The sequence below is a fragment of the Podarcis erhardii genome (assembly GCF_964252035.2).
Source record: "Podarcis erhardii genome assembly, chromosome: 1".
Lineage (NCBI taxonomy): Eukaryota > Metazoa > Chordata > Lepidosauria > Squamata > Lacertidae > Podarcis > Podarcis erhardii.
The window spans coordinates 8,400,048-8,417,236 of NC_138497.1; the positions used below are offsets into that span (position 1 = coordinate 8,400,048).

The 17,189-nt window shown below is 50.5% G+C and overlaps 1 protein-coding gene across 2 annotated transcripts in view; it reads left to right on the forward strand.

The window, feature by feature from the left end:
* Nucleotides 1-276: 276 nt before the first annotated feature.
* Nucleotides 277-17,189, forward strand: part of DAAM1 (dishevelled associated activator of morphogenesis 1) — a 175,350-nt gene continuing 158,437 nt past the window's right edge. The window contains exon 1 of one of the 2 annotated variants that reach the window (XM_081859162.1): nucleotides 277-528. The gene's annotated coding sequence lies outside the window, so the exon portion shown is untranslated. The remainder of the gene's footprint in view (nucleotides 529-17,189) is intronic. The other variant, XM_081859163.1, reaches the window with a different exon arrangement.

Consider the following 17,189-nt stretch of genomic DNA (forward strand, 5'->3'; position numbering starts at 1 on the left):
GGTGTCAAATCGCCTCTTTTGCTGACCGAAACGAAACTCCCCGTCTTGGTTTTTGGGGAAAAGTCAGCCAAGCTACGGCAGCAGCAGCTGGTGCTTGCTGGAGAGGGAGGGAGACCGCGCCGTGCTTCCTGGGAAACGTAGTCCTTCCCGGAGCGCCGCGCGTGCCCAAGAATCCCGTCCTCGGACTCCATCTCCCGGCTGCGCGCGGGGCGGCAGGCAGGCGGGAGCGCGCGGGGGGGCGGGCGGCTTGGTAGGAGCGGCTTGCACCGCGCGAGCCTCCCTTTACGCACAGCCGGAGACTCGCATTGCATCCTATCGGGCCAAAAGGGGATGATGTCACCTGCGGGCTGGTAAGGCGAGGAGAGGCAGGCGCTGCTGCCGTTGCTGGTGGCGGCGGCAGGAGGAGGAGGAGGAGGAGGAAGCGAAATCGAGCCTGGTCCCCGGGCTCCTTTTGTAAGCAGCCGCGGACAGAAGGAGCCGAAGCAGCCGGAGTGGGCTTCGCCTCCTCCGGGATGGAGCGAGCGCCAGGTAAGCCTCTCCTGCGCCCCTCGCCATTCATCGGACGCGCCGCTCGCTTGGAGAGCCGGGCCGGGCTCTGCGTTTTTACGCACGGGGCCGGAGGAAGCGGCGCTACCTTCCGGGGAGGGGGAAGCGCTGGTGGGGAAGGTGAGCTCCGGAGCAGCGCTTTCCTTCTCCCTTTTCCTCAGGGGAGAAGGACCCCGAAGGAAACGAACTATTTTGGGGGGTGGCGGCGGCATGGGGATGCGGTGTCCGCTCGGGCGAACGGGGGGCGGGTGGGGTGGGAAAGGGAAGCGCCCAAGTCTGCCAAGGGGGCGGCACGGGCTGGGAACAAAACCAGCCAAACTTTAAACTCCCAGCCTTTCCTGGGGAGGGGGGGTCTCTCCGGGCGCTGGAGGCTCTGCATCTCTGGGAACAGCTGGGGGCGGCGGCCGGGGAGGGGGCGCCCTGGGTTCGTGCGGCTTCCCCGCTGCAGTTTGCGCCGGGAGGAGCGAGCCTGTGTGTGTGTACGTGTTTTTGTGCCTGTGTGTGGTTTTTTTGGCTAACAAAAGGGGCAGATGCGGAGAGGGCGGGTGGAGAGAGGCTGCTCCCTTTCTTTTCGGCTGCGGCTTTCTTTTCCTTTCAATGGGACCGGCCGGGGTGGGGTGGGGTGTCGGTTGGAGAGAGGGAGAGGTCGAGTAGAAAACCACCTCCACGAGTTCTCTCACTCTCTGTCTCTTTTTTGGGAGGGGCGTGTTAAAATGTGCTCTCACCGCACCCCTACCCCACCCCTCGGGTTCAAAGGTGCCGGGGGGGGGGGTTGGGGAGGAGAGTTTTGATTCCTGCGAATTTCTTGGGGTGGCTTTTCTCCATCCAGGGGAAAAGGAGGCGTGGATGTCTCCACTGGTTTTAGCAATACCGCAGTATGGGAGCGTGTGTCTGCACGCGTGTTGCCACCTCGGGATCACAACACCTTTCTCCCGTTTTCTCACCTTCCCAATTACCTTTCCTGAAGAGTTGAGCTACACGCTTGCAGAAGGAGTTGCAAAAACAGAAAAAAGAAAATAAAATAAAAGCAAGAACGCCTCCTGGTTGTGGACAGTGCTCCCTCCCCCCTCTGATGTTTCTTACAGTCCCTTTAAGAACATAATAGCAACCCCCCCCCCACCGCTGGATCAGGCCCATCTCGCCCAGCATCCTGCCCTCATTCTGACCAGCTGGATGCCCCCATGGGAAGCCTGCCAGCTAATATTAATGACTACGCTAATATTGAAATGCTGATACCCGGTGTCTAAGGAATTGGAATCCTTAATGATGAAGGAATTGGATGTCTAGGAGACAAAAGTTGCAAGGCGGAGCCAGCGCTGCCTTTTCAGAAATATGAGTTTGGAATGCCATTCAGGAAAAAAAATTGAGACTTCCATGTTTACGCATGCACAGATGCACTCTTCCTTTTAAAAAACACTGTTGCTTCACATTTTCAGGGGAGGACATGTCTCAATCTGTGCCCTCCCTGTGTTTTGATAAAGAGCAGCCAGGGTTCCAGATAATCAGCTATTTAAACCTATTTTCTCCAGGGGAAAAGATGGGCTAATCAGGGGGTTTTTTTCCTCCCCCTGTGGAAGATGCAGAAACTGCTGTTGGCTGTTCCTGCCACCTGGTCTCTCTATCTTCCTTCCCTTCTCTCTCCCCCCACCCCCCGCCACCCAAAGGATTTAGGGAGATGAGGCTTGCTTCCGCTCTTTGCCTTATTATAACTAGGTGCACCTTTAACATACCCACTGAGGGATCTGGGTGGTCTTTCCACGCTCCCCAGATTCAGGGGAAATGAATGAGTTGCACAATTGCTTGGGCGGCAGGCCGTCAGAAAACCAGTGGCCAACTAGGTGAGGCAGGAATTGCCTGTGTGCATATAGATGTATCTGTTGAATTTCAGTTCCATTTTCTCCTATGTGCGCTGCATGCTGTGTCTCCCCCCCCCCCAGTGGTAACAAAACCTCATCCGAGTTGAGGATTTTTGAAGGAGAAAGTGTCTGCAACAGGAGAGAGAGGGGAGGGGGCATTGGAAATCTGGTTGCTATGGTTACTCTTGCAGTTGGAATCATTGCGATTTTTCACGCACAGAGCCCCCTCCCCAGTAGATCTGGAGTCTTCTCCACCCCTTTGCCTGGTAACTGGGAGGGTGTGGTCTCCCCCACAAAAAAAAAAAAAAAAATCTCTCAAAAGACAGAATTCAGATGAGTGTCTGCGGTCTTGAGTCTTGTGACGGCTGTGTTTCGTTTTATGGTTGAAAGAAAAATGAGTGTCTGCCTGTAGCCGTTTCATAGCTTTATTTTATTTCACGGCGACAGTGCAACTGAGAAGCCCATTTTGCTCTCTCTCCTTGCTCTGCCCCTATATTAAAGCAGGGAATATGGGTGGTTTGGGCGTGTGTTGTACAACACGCTGTGAACAAGGAAAGCTGCTTTATTAGCAACGGGTGTGGGTGGGTTCCCCTGTTACGTTTGTGGAACAGCCTTGAGTACCTACTCATTTTCTAGAGCTGTCTCCGTGCAGATGCGTAGGCAGGCATCACACACTCTTAATCCCATGGGGTGTTTCCCTCTCCTCCTCGCTGACTCCACTCCACGGTGACACTGTTGCTGCTCACTGGCACTTGTTGCAAGAGACAGTGGGGAGAAAGACGGTTCAGCTTTGTTCTTCTTGCACAAGCTCTTCGATGTGCGAAGCCTTGCAAAGCCTGGGTGGAGGCCGAGACTGTTGGAAGAAACTCTTGCAGAGAGGGCGTTGTGAAATAGCTTTGTTGGTTACGTTTTCTTACATGAGTTAATAGCTCGCCTTGCTTCACATCATGGAAGCCAGGGCAGTGTGTTTTGTGCAGTGATAGAAACTCAGGTATATAAGCTAGGCGCCAAATGGCTCCTTAAACCAAGGCTGCAGTCGCCAAAGCAGAATGTCTAGTTGCCATTTTGGGGAAAGACGGCTCCAAAGTCGTCTTTTTCAAATGATGGACTGACTGTGATTGATTCTCAGTTAAACATCTGGCTAGTTCAGATGACTACCTTGAGCTAGTTTAAGAGCTTTGAGAACTTAAAGAAGAAAAGTCACTTGATCCAGGGACAGTCCACACATATATTGACCTATTCCGACCTCTTTTTCTTAATGTTGACACGGACCATTCATAATGTAAGAATATTCTTCACAACTGTGAGCAGGGCAGTGGGGTGGGGGTAAGTGAAGACAAACTATAACGACTAACTAGAACATTGTTCACTGTTCCTGCTCAGGCTGCACAGAAAAACAGGCATTTTGGTTCCTGAAGTTTATTCTGATGGTGCAGATGAAACATAACTGATAGAATTCTACAGGATGGGGTATTAGTGTGAGAAAGCAGTCCAGAGCCAATGATCCCCAGATGGTGGAGATGTCAGGCACCATCCTGGCACCCAGGAATCTTCACTTGGTCGCAAGTGGCCGATAGCCAGGTGCAAAATGCGCGTGGCGCCTGGCTAATTTCAAACACTGGTTATGTATAGCTCTTGGGTACTCTCCCACCCAGGCACTGGCCAGATGTGGCCCTCTGCTTAGCTTAGGTGGTGCTGGTGGCCTCATTTGCCTTCATACCATCCTCTGGGATTGCCCGCAGCGATGTACAATAAGAATCTTGCTTCAGAGCTCTTCATTGTATCCGAATTTCACCCCTGCACTAAAACTTGCTCTGTAATTCCATTTTCTCTGCAGGATCTGTGTAAATATATACAAATGCAAAGTCTTCTTTTTATGCTCAGCGTAAGGTGTGGTCATAGTTCAGCAGCAGAGCAAGTGTAGAAGGCAGAGGAGGAAGAAACCTCTGCCTGGGGCCTTGGATGTCGTCTGCCAGTGACAGTAGACAAGGCTGGCCAAGACAGACTGACTTTAATAGCACAGACACTCTGTGTAAGTCCTAGCTTCCCTCACCGAATCTGGAGATGTGGTTTGTTAAGGGGGGGCCAGGGTTCTTGTTGTGGTTTAGTGGTTTAGTCGTGTCTTCTCTTCTCATGAGGTGGCCAGAGTATTGGAGCCTCAGCTTCAGGATCTGTCCTTCCAGTGAGCACCCAGGGTTCTTAGGAGACCCCTATACTCCCCTTGCAGAGCTACAATTTTCATAGGGCACTCTGGGCATTGCTGTTCTGCGAGGGGAATAAGGGTTTCCTTAACAACTCTCAGCTCCTTTAACAAACTGCAGTTCTCAAGGTTCTCTGGGGGAAACCCACGGCCGCCTAGAGTGGTATGATATTGCTTTAAATACATAGTGCAGATGGGGCCCAAGTCCAGGCAAAGGAAAGAGGAGAGCAGTCTCTGATGCTGACTTCTGGACCTTTGTGTTGTAGCTCTGTGCATTTCAGAAGAACGCTTCTTTCAGGATCATGGAAAGCTTGCAAGGCCTAGAAATTTGGGGAAGGATCCTTAAAATCTGACCGACTCAATGGCCAGCTTGAGAGAGTGGCAGAGTCTCCTCCCTCCCCAGGCGTCTGATTCCAACATATATGGCCGACACGATTTGTATGCATGTGCATACCTGGATGTGAAATGGACATGTGCCCATGTCATTTGCACAAGATGTTGGCCAACAGTCAATAGCATCCTTATCTCAGAAGCTTCAAGTGAGCACTATGCGTTTATAATCCTTATCTCTTTTGAGTCCAGTAACCCTGTGAATGACATGATGATGATTCCCTGCCTTTTTATGTAGGGAACCGGAGTCCAGGATTGGTGGCTTAGCCCAGTCTCCTGTTGAGTTCAGAGACAGGCAGGGAGTTGAACTTGGGCTGTTGAGACCATTGCGCTACTTGATGCAGCTCCAGGCTGGACAGTAGATACAGTGGCGTAGCGTGGGTTGTCAGCACCCGGGGCAAGGCAAGTAATTTGCGCCCCCTAACCCGTGGATTTGCGCCCCCTAACCCGTGGATTTGCGCCCCCTAACCCGTGGATTTGCCCTAACCCCAGATGTTGCGCCCGGTGCGGCCGGCCCCCCCTGCACCCCCCACGCTACGCCACTGAGTAGATATTCTCACTCGGCTGATGTGTTGCCAATTTTGATGTAGCTGAATTGACGCTCAGTCCATGTTCAGGCCAAGGGGCTGAGGCAACATTGATGTTAGCGGGAACTGACAGGCTTGAAACAACATCTCAGGAGCAGGCCGTATGGCATGAGGGAATAAGTCCCAAGTTTCGGCAGCGGTCAAACAATAGACCTTAAAACTTTTACTGGACGGATTTTGCAGGGAGTGACATTTGCACTGAGATGTACCACATTCATTTGTCACCATGGACTTCTTTTTGGCATTAGGGGGACAGAAAGAGCATGATGGGAGTTGTAGGTGGGAGGATGATGGGAATTTATTTTTATTAATTGCATTTATATCCCACCTTTTCCTCCTCAAGGTGGTGTATATGGGTCTCCCTCTCCTCATTTACGTCACATAAAAGAATCCAGAATAAAATTCATGCTTCAAGGAGAACATTTCAGATCCTTCACTAAGTGCTTTCCCCATATTTATTTGTCTACTCAATTTATAGTGCTGCCCCATAGCAGAAGTACTATAAGAAGCCACTATGGTGTAATGGTTAGAACAGAGGTCAGCCTCACCTGGTTTACCTCCCCTGGGCCAAGGTGTGCTGATCCCGGGGAGAAGGTTACCGTTGGCGTAGTCAAAGTCCGGTCCTGGGTCACTAGCCTGGAATCAGTCCACAAGGAGCGGGGCGAGGTCCGAAGCAGGAAGCCGGACGGGGACAGGAGCACTGGAGAGTCAGGTCTGGGTCCGGGCAGGAACAGGTACTCAACAACGACATTGCTCCCACAACCTGGGACCGGGCCGACTGGCCTTTATCTGTTCTGAGGCCAGGGGCGGTCCCGGCCCCTAGGAGACCCGCCTCTCTTGGCCTTAAGGCGAGCACTCCTCCTGGGAGAAACCAGTTCCCTTCGCCTCTCTGCCCTGAGCCTCTGCAGTTCAGGAGAGGCTGAAGGGTTACTGGGCCCAGGGGGAGACTCACCTGCAGGCACTGAGTCCTCAACCACCTCTGGAGCCAGAGTGGGATCACCTGGTGCCTGCTCCTGAGGATCCGGCACAGGTGCAGGCGCTTCAGAATCAAGGCCCTGCCCCAGTTCAGCCGGCCCTGGAGGCGGGGACTCCTGTGCAGGCTGGGATTCCTCTGGTTCAGCCTCTGAATCGGATTCCCAGGCCATCACACAAGGTTTACCTCGCCTGGGCCAGTTCACTCCCACGAGATCGCTCCATGGGCCGGATTGCATCTGCGCAGATGCGATTCCTGGCGCTGCGGAGGCAAGTCCCCACTCTGTGCTGCACTGGTTTAGCGCAGTGCACTGGGACTCACCAAGTGGGCACCTCAGTTTGGGGGCGGCTTGTGGGCCTTTTAAACAACCCCTGCGGGCTACTTCTGGTCCATGGGCCACAGGTTGCCGACCCCTGGGTAAGAAGAGGAAGAAGAAGAGGAGTTTGGATTTGATATCCCGCTTTATCTCTCCCCTAAGGAGTCTCAAAGCGGCTAACATTCTCCTTTCCCTTCCTCCCCCACAACAAACACTCTGTGGGGTGAGTGGGGCTGAGAGACTTCAGAGAAGTGTGACTGGCCCAAGGTCACCCAGCAGCTGCATGTGGAGGAGCAGAGACGCGAACCCGGCTCACCAGATTATAAGTCCACCGCTCTTAACCACTACACCATGCTGGTGTTGGAGTAGGACCTGGGGGATCAGGGTTCAAATCCCCACTTCGCCCTGTCTAAACGGCACCATCCTTTTCTCCCTCTGTCGAAATAAAGGCCAGTTGCAAGCTCATTGCAGGCAGGGACCTGTTCTCATATTGCTCTGACACGCCATGTATATAGGTGGCAATGTCGGTAATAGAACGATTGTGCCCACAGTCTTTCAGCATGGCCAAAAGGCCTGGGCACGCTCCCAGCCAGTCACTGTCCTTTAAGCCTGTCTTCCCTAAAGTTGGGGTTGCCGACATCTTAGCAAAACCGCCTTTTCCACGCATTCCTTCGCAGCATCTTGGGCGATCTCTGCTTGCCTCGTTGAACTGGTTGTTTCCCCAGCTTTGCTTTAAACAGAGATCAGGCGGCAGAGCTGCTTCCCCCACTTTCTTTCTCTGTTTGCTGGTGGCTTGATTGCTAATTCTGCCATCTGTGTAAAGAGTCTGCATAGCTCTAGGCAGGGGTGGAGACGGGGCTTTTGCAAGAAATCCAGGGTGGTTTATTATTGATTACAGAGCTTGTTGCAAATCCGCAGAGCTAGCATTTGCTCCCTGAAGAAACGCTACCTTGGGTCGCTGCTAAGCTAGGACCGCTTCCAAGTTGTTTGGGTACAGGTGGGGAACATCGAGCATATTCTGTTGCCATGTTCAAATTCCACGTCCTCCTGGATCAGATCCAGGGCTTGCTTTTGCACATTGTTCTCTTTATAGCAGGGGCTAGCCAGATTTTTATGGGAAGCATACAGGTAGCAAAAAGGCAACATGCGCCATCCCTGTCCCCTAGGAATAGATGCCCCCCATGGCCAATTGAAGGGCTGTAGAACTGGCATTTGAAGAGGAACCCTAAAGGCTTACAGACGGAGATTCCTGCATTGCAGGGTATTGGACTAGATCAGAGGTAGGCAACCTAAGGCCCGGGGGCCGGATGCGGCCCAATTGCCTTCTCAATCCAGCCTGTGGACGGTCCGGGAATCAGCGTGTTTTTACATGAGTAGAATGTGTGCATTTATTTAAAATGCATCTCTGGGTTATTTGTGGGGCATAGGAATTCATTCATCCCCCCCCCCAAATATAGTCCCCTCGCCCAGGTTTGAGGGGCAGTGGACCGGCCCCCTGCTGAAAAAGTTTGCTGAGTCCACTAGATGAATCTTTGGGTCCCTTCCAACTCTACAATTCTGTGGTAAAGGTAAAGGGACCCCTGACCATTAGGCTCAGTCATGGCCGACTCTGGAGTTGCGGCGCTCATCTTGCTTTATTGGCTGAGGGAGCCGGCGTACAGCTTCCGGGTCATGTGGCCAGCATGACTAAGCCGCTTCTGGCGAACAAGAGCAGCGCACGGAAACGCCGTCTGCCTTCCCGCCGGAGCGGTACCTACTTATCTACTTGCCCTTTGACGTGCTTTCGAACTGCTAGGTGGGCAGGAGCAGGGACCGAGGAATGGGAGCTCACCCTGTCGCGGGGATTCAAACTGCCGACCTTCTGATCAGCAGGTCCTAGGCTCTGTGGTTTAACCCACAGCGCCACCCACGTCCCACAATTCTATGATTCTGTATTAAAATATCCTGTTAGATTGCAGGCAGCCTTGGGGAGGAATCTGAGTTAACCTAGCAAAAAGAGGAGAGACCCAATCGTGTCTAGTCCATTAAGGCAGGGTTTCTTGAACTTGGTTCTCCGGGTGTTTGTTGGACTCCAACTTCCATCATCCCTAGCTAGCAGGACCAGTGGTCAGGGATGATGGGAGTTGTAGTCCAACAGTAGTTGGGGACCCAAGCTTAAGTCTGCCCTCACCCACCCTGCACCTTCCTGTCTGCCTTCTTCCTTCGAAGCAGTCCAGAGGAGTGGAGCTGGTTGTCTGTTTTCTCAGCCTCAGTGTTGCCCTTCTCGAACTCAGCAGGATGGAGATGAAACTGGAGCTTCTCTTTCTCCAGGGAGCTCAAGGTGGCATCCATGGTTCTCTTCCGCATCATTTCCCCCCCCCACAACTACCCTGTGAGGTGGGCTAGGCTGAGGGACCTAGGTCTGGACCTAGGTAACCTAGGGAATTTCATGGCCAAGTGGGGATTTGAACCCTGGTTTCTCTCAGGTCCCAGTCCGACACTCTAACCACTACACTGGCTCACTACCCCGGTTGATTCTGTCTATTATTATGCTCTGTACAGTCATACCTTGGTTCTCGAACGTAATCCGTTCCAGAAGTCCATTCGACTTCCAAAATGTTCGAAAACTAAGGCATGGCTTCCGATTGGCTGCAGGAGCTTCCTGCACTCAAGTGGAAGCTGTGTCAGACGTTCGGCTTCCGAAAAACGTTCGAAAACTGGAACACTTTCTTTTGGGTTTTTGGCGTTCAGGAGCCAAAACGTCGGAGTACCAATATGTTCTTAATGTTGTGCACCGCCCTGGGATCATTGGATATAGGACAGTATATAAATTTAATAATAATAATTTTTTATTTATACCCCGCCCATCTGGCTGGGTTTCTCCAGCCACTCTGGGTGGCTTCCACCAAAATATTAAAATACAATGGTCTGTATTTTGTGTGTCGTGTAGTGTGGTATAGTGGTTAAGAGCGGTGGACTCATAATCTGGGGAACTGGGTTCGCTTCCCCGCTCCTCCACATGCAGCTGCTGGGTGACCTTGGGCTACTCACACTTCTCTGAAGTCTCTCAGCCCCACTCACCCCACAGAGTGTTTGTTGTGGGGGAGGAAGGGAAAGGAGATTGTTAGCCGCTTTGAGACTCCTTAGGGTAGTGATAAAGCGGGATATTAAATCTAAACTATCTTCTTCTTCTTCTTCTTCTTCTTCTTCTTCTTCTTCTTCTTCTTCTGTTAAACAATAAAAGCTTCCCTAAACCGGGCTGCCTTCAGATGTCTTCTAAAAGTCTGCTAGTTATTTTTCTCTTTGACATCTGGTGGGAGGGTGTTCCACAGGGTGGGCGCCACTACCGAGAAGGCCCTCTCCCTGGTTCCCTGTAACCTCGCTTCTCGCAGCGAGGGAACCGCCAGAAGGCCCTCAGCGCTGGACCTCAGTGTCTGGGCAGAACGATGGGGGCGGAGACGCTCCTTCAGGTATACTGAACCGAGGCTGTGTTTCCATGTGTTTCCATGCTCCGGATCAGAGTATGCTCTCCTAGACTGCTGTTCCTGTAGCTTCTCAGAATTTGTCATCTTCTGGGTCCCCCAAGTAGCTGAGCTAAGCATGCAGCAGCCCAGAACTGGTCTGACCATGTGTTGGAAGGGTGGGATAAAGGAAACTTGACATGTGCACAACACCTTGCTGGGTCAAGACCCAACACTTGCAGGTGTGTAGTTATTCAGTTATTTTACAAGCGATGCTCCCAAGTTTTTATTGCTATTTTTAAAAATGCAGTGGGCTTCCAAGATCAGAGGCTGCCTTTGACACACAGTGTTTTCCTTGAAGTAGCTTGTATTTACGGTCTGTGCCCGGGAGTTATTGCTGCCTCCGCCTCCCGCCTTTCTGAAAATGTGGCAACCTTTCTTTTTTTGATAGCGGGAGAAGCTCAGCTGGGAACAGGGTGGGCCTTTCAAGCAGCGACTTAATCAGTTCTGCAGGGACTAAAAATAACTCTTCAATGCCACGGCTTATCACAGAAGTGAAAGCAAACCTGGATCCCAAACTGGCCGTGTGTGTGTGTGTGTGTGTGTGTGTGTGTGTGTGTGTCTGAGAAAGAGAGGGAACGGCACTTGCGTACAGAGACATACAACTTGCAAAATGTAGGACTGGAAGATGGTATGGAAGCAGTTGTGTCCACAGGGAAATACAGTGGTGCCTCGCAAGACGAAATTAATCCGTTCCGCGAGTCTCTTCGTCTTGCAGTTTTTTCGTCTTGCGAAGCACGGCTATTAGCGGCTTAGCGGCTTTAAGAAAAAGGAAAAAACTTGCAAGAACTTGCAAGACGTTTTCGTATTGCGAAGCAAGCCCATAGGGAAATTCGTCTTGCGGAACGACTCAAAAAACGGAAAACTCTTTCGTCTAGTGAGTTTTTTGTCTTGCGAGGCATTGGTCTTGCGGGGCACCACTGTACAGTGGACGCTCGGGTTGTGAATGTGATCCGTGCGGGATGCACGTTCGCAACCTGTGTCTGCACGTCTGTACACGTGCGGGTTGCAATTCGGTGCTTCTGCGCATGTGCAAAGCACGATTTAGCGCATGCACGACCGCCGAAACCCAGAAGTAACCCGTTCCGGTACTTCTGGGTTTTGGCGGTCCGCAACCCGAAAAAACGCAACCTGAAGCATCTGTAACCCGAGGTATGACTGTATCCTATTTTGGGGGAAGAATGCTTGCGGACATCACATGCTCCTGAAAAACACAATGCTGGCTAACACTTGGTGGAAGTTAATTCATTAAAATAAATAATATCTAATAGATGTGAAATGGGATGTGGGTGGCACTGTGGTCTAAACCACAGAGCTTAGGGCTGGCTGATCAGAAGGTCGGCGGTTCAAATCCCCGCAACAGGGTGAGCTCCCGTTGTTCGGTCCCAGCTCCTGTCAACCTAGCAGTTCAAAAGCACGTGAAGTGCAAGTAGATAAATAGGTATCGCTCCAGCGGGAAGGTAAACGGCGTTTCCGTGCGCTGTTCTGGTTTCACCAGAAGCGGCTTAGTCATGCTGGCCACATGACCCGGAAGCTGTACGCCGGCCCCCTTGGCCTATTGAGCGAGATGAGCGGCGCACCCCCAGAATCGTCCGCGACTGGACCTAACGGTCAGAGGTACCTTTACCTTTTAATAGATGTGAACATAAGAGCAGACCTGATGGATCAGTCCAGCAACTTGTTCTCACAGCCCCACGTCTTTAGCAAACCCTCCATCAGGACCCCTAAGCACAACTGCACCCTCCCCACTTGGGAATTGTAGAAACTGGTATTCAGAGTAGAGAGGAATGGATTTGTCCATCTTCACTCTCTTGGTTTCTCATCTTTCCATTTGTAAATTCAGTTCTCCACATTTCTGTGTTTGTTTTGGATTGAAAATTATTGTTACCGTTATCATTATTTATTTGCATACCGCCCAAACCTGCAGGTCTCAGGGTGGCTGCAACGTAAAATCACAATATAAAAACACAAAATACATAATAAAAACCAAAACAAAAGCAAATCAATAATCCCCCCTCCCCAACACATTTTAAATGTGCATTGGATGTCAAAGGCCTTGTTAAAGAGGCCTAAAGGTGTAGAATAATAATAATAATAATAATAATAATAATAATAATAATAATAATAATAATATTTTATTTATATCCCGCCCTTGCCAGCCGAAGCCGGGCTCAGAGCGGCTAACAACAGTAAAAATAACACAGTTTACATAAAATCACAATCAATTAATTGAAATACATTCTAAAATCAATTCATTCTAAAATCAATTAAAAATCAAATTGATGGCAACCATTGGGCTAGAGTTCTGTGAGGATTGCCAAAGGAGGGGGTCAGGCTGTGCCTTGGCCAAAGGCCTGGTGGAACAGCTCTGTCTTGCAGGCCCTGCGGAAAGATGTCAAGTCCCGCAGGGCCCTAGTCTCTTGTCTCTTGGGACAGAGCGTTCCACCAGATCGGGGCCACAGCCGAAAAAGCCCTGGCTCTGGTTGAGGCCAGCCTAACCTCCCTGTGGCCTGGGACCTCCAGGATGTTTTTGTTTGAAGACCGTAAGGTCCTCTGTGGGGCATACCAGGAGAGGCAGTCCCCACAAATGGGGAGCCACTGCAGAAAAGGCCCGTTCTTGTGTTGCTGCCTTCTAGACCTCTCGTGAAAGAGGCACACAATTTCAGCTAGGGGTGGCGGTAGGAGGCGGTTCAAAGGCTACAGAGGTCCTGGCTTTTAGGGAATTGTGAGTTGCCTTCATCCATCTAGGTCAGGAGTCGGCAAACTTTTTCAGCTGTGGGCTGGTCCACTGTCCCTCAGACCTTGTGGGGGGGGGCGGACTATATTTTTTTTGGGGGGGGGGAATGAATGAATTCCTATGCCCCACAAATAACCCAGAGATTCGTTTTAAATAAAAGCACATATTTAAATAAAAGCACTACTTATGTAAAAACCCCAGGCAGGCCCCACAAATAACCCAGAGATGCATTTTAAATAAAAGGACACATTCTACTCATGTAAAAACACGCTGATTCTTGGACCGTCCGCAGGCCGGATTGAGAGGCGATTGGGCTGGATCTGGCCCCCAGGCCTTAGTTTGCCTACCCATGATCTAGGTTGAGTGCATTGCAGGGGGTTGGCCTAGACAACCTTTGGGGGTCCCTTCCAATTCTACGATTCCAGGAGTGTACGACTGCAGCGTGTCCCCAGCAGCGTGTGGCTGGAGCAGCCTTTGTATCTCCCGTTTCCAGGAAACCCTTCTTCTCTGCTAGCGTGGCAGACGATTGCGTAGCGTTGTGCTTGTGCTGTTTTGGTCCCAGAAACCTACTTTGCATCTCCTAAGTAGGTTATGTTTATGTTTTCCTGGCTTCCCCCTCAGCCTGTCACTTTCTCTCTTTCTCCCTGACCCCCCCCCTCTCCCCCCATCTGCCAAGTGGTTTTTCCTGCTACAGCTCCTGGAGGTGTGAAAGAGATTTGCTGAAGGGCGGTCAGCCAAGGTGGTTCACCTGCTGTATCCTTCTGTCTGGGTTCAAGAAGGACACTGACAAACTGGAACGTGTCCAGAGGAGGGCAACCAAAATGGTCAAAGGCCTGGAAACGATGCCTTATGAGGAACGGCTAAGGGAGCTGGGCATGTTTAGCCTGGAGAAGAGGAGGTTAAGGGGTGATAGGATAGCCATGTTCAAATATATAAAAGGATGTCACATAGAGGAGGGAGAAAGGTTGTTTTCTGCTGCTCCAGAGAAGCGGACACGGAGCAATGGATCCAAACTACAAGAAAGAAGATTCCACCTAAACATTAGGAGGAACTTCCTGACAGTAAGAGCAGTTCGACAGTGGAATTTGCTGCCAAGGAGTGTGGTGGAGTCTCCTTCTTTGGAGGTCTTTAAGCAGAGGCTTGACAACCATATGTCAGGAGTGCTCTGATGGTGTTTCCTGCTTGGCAGGGGGTTGGACTCAATGGCCCTTGTGGTCTCTTCCAACTCTACGATTCTATGATTCTATGTAAGTGCCGGCCTTTCCTGGAGTTGTTAGCAGTTCCTAGGCTCTGGACAAAGTCCCTGGACAATCCTTTTCTCTCTCTCCCCACTGCCTGCCCCTCTTCCAGCACCAGACTTCCAGGTTTAAAAACTGCTGAAACATTTGCTCCTGCAAGGAAAGGGCTATGCTGGTGCTCTCAGAAACCCCTCCCTCTTGCCTAGAAATCTGCCTAGATTCAGAGCCCGGACTCTGAGGTTTCACCAGGAATTGTCCAGTGCACTTTGGGGAGAGGTGGAAAAACAATTCCTTATGGCCTAGAAACTTGATTTAAAAACAACAACAAAACCCCCCCTGAAATGACATTCCAGGGGTACCTCTGGTTGCGAACGGGATCCATTCCGGAGGCCCGTTTGCAACCTGAAAATGGCGCAACTTGAAGCGCCGTATCTACACAGGTGCACGGCGCGATTTGGCGCTTGTGGGTTAAACCACAGAGCCTAGGACTTGCCGATCAGAAGGTCGGCGGTTCGAATCCCCGTGACGGGGTGAGCTCCTGTTGCTCGGTCCCTGCTCCTGCCAACCTAGCAGTTCGAAAGCATGTCAAAGTGCAAGTAGATAAATTCTCTGCCGAGCCGGGAAGGTAAACGGCGTTTCCGTGCGCTGCTCTGGTTCGCCAGAAGTGGCTTAGTCTTGCTGGCCACATCACCCGGAAGCTGTATGTCGGCTCCCTCGGCCAATAAAGCGAGATGAGTGCCGCAACCCCAGAGTCGGTCACGACTGGACCTAATGGTCAGGGGTCCCTTTACCCTTTACCTTTAAATACAGTAAATAAGATATTCTGTTTAGGATTAGGGTTAAGGTTAAGGTTAAGGTTAAGGTTAAGAAAGCTGGAGGGGTCAGCCAGATGAAGATGTCAATCTCCAACCTGGCATCTAGAGATCTCCATGTGGTTGGAACTGGACCCACGCCATTCGCAAAATGCGCCTGGTACCTGGGGGGATTTCAAACACTGCTTGAGGAATGGGCTTATTTATGACTGCTAGCTTGACAGCTTTTGACGTGGAGATCTAACCCACCTCCATCTCTATAGAGGTGCACTTGGGGCACATCTGGACTGAAGTTGTGGATTATTATTTTTTTAGATGAGTCTGCAATGAAACTTCCAGAGTACTGGACCCTAAAACAAGACACATAGTTCTTTCTCACTCAGCAATTGGGTACTAATTTAATCCAGGGATGCGGGTGGTGCTGTGGTCTAAACCACTGAGCCTCTTGGGGTTGTCGATCAGAAGGTTGGCGGGTTGAATCCCCGCAACAGGGTGAGCTCCCGTTGCTCGGTCCCAGCTCCTGTCAACCTAGCAGTTCAAAAGCACACCCGTGCAAGTAGATAAATAGGCGGGAAGGTATACATCTTTTCCGTGCTCTACTCTGATTTTGGTGTTCCATTGCGCCAGAAGCGGCTTAGTCCTGCTGGCCACATGACCCGGGAAAACTGTCTGCGGACAAATGCCAGCTCCCTTGGCCTGTAAAGCAAGATCACCCCAGAGTCGTCTGCGACTGGACATAACTGTCAGAGGCCCTTTACCTTTTTAAAAATATAATTTCATCAAAGTGGTTTCACTAAGTCTCCGGTAGTGCAAAACTGCAGGGATACTGTATAGAGCCTCACTAGGAAAGTAAGTGAGTAGGCGGTGGAATCTAGCAAATTGGCATTCTGTTCTGACCTTGGGAATGTCTTAAAAGTAGCTGTGGAGCCTTATCATTATGTATAAGAAGGCTGGGAACAAACACAGTTAGAAATGCATAAATATCCTAAAAATCTTGCTGGCTACAAAAGTCCTGCTGATTGTTCCTTCTGGAAGAAGAAAAAGAGCAAAAGGTTTCATAGTTTCAGCAAGCCCTGGGGTGGATTATATGCAACACCTCTCATAAATTAGGATTTTTGCAATGCTTCTGGGTTTCTGCCTTGATATCTATAACCCACCCTCTCTCTCTCTCAATATATATAGTGCATTTTGCCAGTTTTACAGCTCACCAGGTTTAAGCAGAAGGTGGTTTCTGTTTGGTGGTTGAACCTGATTTTAAAAGGAATGACTTAAATGTGGCACTTAAAAAAAGAAAGAAATAAAATCTTTGTTCATGCTGGAAAATCTACATGGGTTTGCTTCTGTAGCTGGTTAAACAGTGCTAGTATCAAACCGCTTTTGCTGTTCTTAATAATGAAAAGGGCTTTGTATCAAGGCAGTGTCACTCCAGCTTGTGGGTTTGCATCTGCAAAAAGTTGCTTCAAGCCTTTTTCCCAGCCTTGTGCTGCAAAAATGGTTAGTGGTTGAACCATGCAACGCTTAGTGCATTCTGTTTCACAGTACAGTCGTACCTTAGATCCCGAATGCCTTTGTAGTCGAACATTCTGGCTTCCGAACACCACAAACCTGGAAGTGAGTGTTCCAGTTTGCGAACATTCTTTTGGAATCTGAACGTCCGACGGGGCTTCCGATTGGCTGCAGGAGCTTCCTGCAGCCAATTAGAAGCCGGGCCTTGGTTTCTGAATGTTTTGGAAGTCAAATGGACTTCCGGAATGGATTCCGTTTGACTTCCGAGGTACCGCTGTAATCAGAAGGGCTGATGTCAAAGGATCCAAAAGCGACGTCTGCTATGATATTCCTGTGATAACTGCTGACACCTCCTGCTTAACAAGCCAAAAGTCAGGCAGGGCGCAACACTCTGCATTCACTGTTTTCATCCTGAAAATCAAGATTAAGTGAGGTTTCTGCTCTACCTGAGCTCGCCTTAGAACACCTGCATTATGGTTCAACAGGTGTACTAACCCCAATCAGACTCCCTCCCTGATGCGCTTCTTG